This window comes from Artemia franciscana, chromosome 1 (assembly GCF_032884065.1).
Source record: "Artemia franciscana chromosome 1, ASM3288406v1, whole genome shotgun sequence".
NCBI classification, from domain to species: domain Eukaryota; kingdom Metazoa; phylum Arthropoda; class Branchiopoda; order Anostraca; family Artemiidae; genus Artemia; species Artemia franciscana.
Window position 1 is genome coordinate 24207607 of NC_088863.1, and position 2146 is coordinate 24209752.

A 2146-nucleotide genomic window follows, 5' to 3' on the forward strand; every position below is an offset into this window, starting at 1 on the left:
GTTTTTTTTTTTACTTATGTCCTGGTCGTCATTTATACTCCCTGTGTCCCGGTGCTTTGTTGATTGCTAATCGAACATTCCTTTTGTCCTGGTCGCTTTCTCTTTGAGTGTCGTCATTTATTTTTTTCTTTTTTAGTTCTTTTAGTTTTTACCTTTTTTAGTTTTTTTTAGTTTTTTAGATGAAAATTTTTTTTAGTTTTTTCCTTTTTTTCTTTTTAGTTTTTTATTGGTTTTTACCTTTATTTTATCTTATTTTTCAGTTTTTTCCTTTTTTTTAGTTTTTTTTATTTTTTATTTTTTTTAGTTTTTTACCTTTTTTAGTTTTTTAGCTTTTTTACTTTTTTTATTAGTTTTTAGTTTTTTTGTAGTTTTTGCCTTTTTTAGTTTTTTTCAGTTTTTTTAGTTTTTTATTGGTTTTTACCTTTATTTTAGCTTATTTTTCAGTTTTTTCCTTTTTTTTAGTTTTTTTAGTTTTTAGTTTTTTTAGTTTTTTACCTTTTTTTAGTTTTTTTAGTTTTTTAGCTTTTTTATTTTTTTTTATTAGTTTATAGTTTTTTTTGTAGTTTTTGCCTTTTTTTAGTTTTTTTAGTTTTTTAGCTTTTTTTTATTAGTTTTTAGTTTTTTTGTAGTTTTTGCCTTTTTTTAGTTTTTTTAGTTTTTTAGCTTTTTTATTTTTTTTATTAGTTTTTAGTTTTTTTTGTAGTTTTACCTTTTTTTAGTTTTTTCAGTTTTGACGTCACCTAATCCAGTTTTTTCAGGTGACGTCACCTGATCCACGATCCACAGATCCACAGACAACTTATTTTTATATATATAGATAGTTTTTTTTTTCTTATGTCCTGGTCGTCATTTATACTCCCTGTGTCCCGGTGCTTTGTTGATTGCTAATCGAACATTCCTTTTGTCCTGGTCGCTTTCTCTTTGAGTTTCGTCATTTATTTTTTTCTTTTTTAGTTCTTTTAGTTTTTACCTTTTTTAGTTTTTTTTAGTTTTTTAGATGAAAATTTTTTTTAGTTTTTTCCTTTTTTTCTTTTTAGTTTTTTATTGGTTTTTACCTTTATTTTAGCTTATTTTTCAGTTTTTTCCTTTTTTTAGTTTTTTTTTATTTTTATTTTTTTTTAGTTTTTTACCTTTTTTAGTTTTTTTAGTTTTTTTAGTTTTTTAGCTTTTTTACTTTTTTTATTAGTTTTTAGTTTTTTTTTGTAGTTTTTGCCTTTTTTTTAGTTTTTTCAGTTTTTTTTTAGTTTTTTATTGGTTTTTACCTTTATTTTAGCTTATTTTTCAGTTTTTCCTTTTTTTTTTTGTTTTTTTTTAGTTTTTAGTTTTTTTAGTTTTTTACCTTTTTTTAGTTTTTTTAGTTTTTTTAGTTTTTAAGCTTTTTTATTTTTTTTATTAGTTTTTAGTTTTTTTGTAGTTTTTGCCTTTTTTTAGTTTTTTTAGTTTTTTAGCTTTTTTATTAGTTTTTAGTTTTTTTTGTAGTTTTTGCCTTTTTTTAGTTTTTTTAGTTTTTTAGCTTTTTTATTTTTTTATTAGTTTTTAGTTTTTTTGTAGTTTTTGCCTTTTTTTAGTTTTTTCAGTTTTGACGTCACCTGATCCAGTTTTTTCAGGTGACGTCACCTGATCCATCCACAGACAGACAACTTATTTTTATATATATAGACTAGCTGTTGGGGTGGCGCTTCGCGCCACCCCAACACCTAGTTGGTGGGGGCGCTTCGCGCCCCCCCCCCAAGCCCCCCCGCGCGCGTAAGTCGTTACGCGCCCTAATAGTTATGCGCCATTGTAGTTGTGTCCCTATGTCCCACCTGTGAATATAGAAATATATATATACTAGCTGTTGGGGTGGCGCTTCGCGCCACCCCAACACCTAGTTGGTGGGGGCGCTTCGCGCCCCCCCAAGCCCCCCCGCGCGCGTAAGTCGTTACGCGCCATAATAGTTACGCGCCATTGTAGTTGTGTCCCTATGTCCCACCTGTGAATATAGAAATATATATATATATATGGTTTTAACTACGTAAAACTTGCGAATATACAACATTCTTTGCTGTCCCATTGTCTTTGCATATAAATAGATTGTCAGGTTATCCCCCTGTTTCCCCCGGTGTCCCCGTTGTAGTTGTGTCCCTGTGTCCCGGTCGTCATTTAT